The sequence below is a fragment of the Odontomachus brunneus genome, unplaced genomic scaffold (assembly GCF_010583005.1).
Source record: "Odontomachus brunneus isolate Ranch 3 - 2012 unplaced genomic scaffold, Obru_v1 Obru_scaffold_236, whole genome shotgun sequence".
Taxonomy (NCBI): domain Eukaryota; kingdom Metazoa; phylum Arthropoda; class Insecta; order Hymenoptera; family Formicidae; genus Odontomachus; species Odontomachus brunneus.
Window position 1 is genome coordinate 393912 of NW_022639686.1, and position 241 is coordinate 394152.

A 241-nucleotide genomic window follows, 5' to 3' on the forward strand; every position below is an offset into this window, starting at 1 on the left:
AACTATCATTCATTAACTTTTCGTAATAAATAAAAATAAAAAATTATTAAATATTTTCGTAAAATAAAAATAAAAACGTTTCTAGCTAATACCGTATTGATTGTTCAGTATTTGGATTATTGTAAGCACAAAGATCTTCCTTTTCGACGAGCAACGTCAAAAATTGTATTTCCAGACAAGCTCTGTCGCGATATGGCAGCCTTCGCATGCCTTTTCCCAACCGTGCTAAAAATCCATCTAG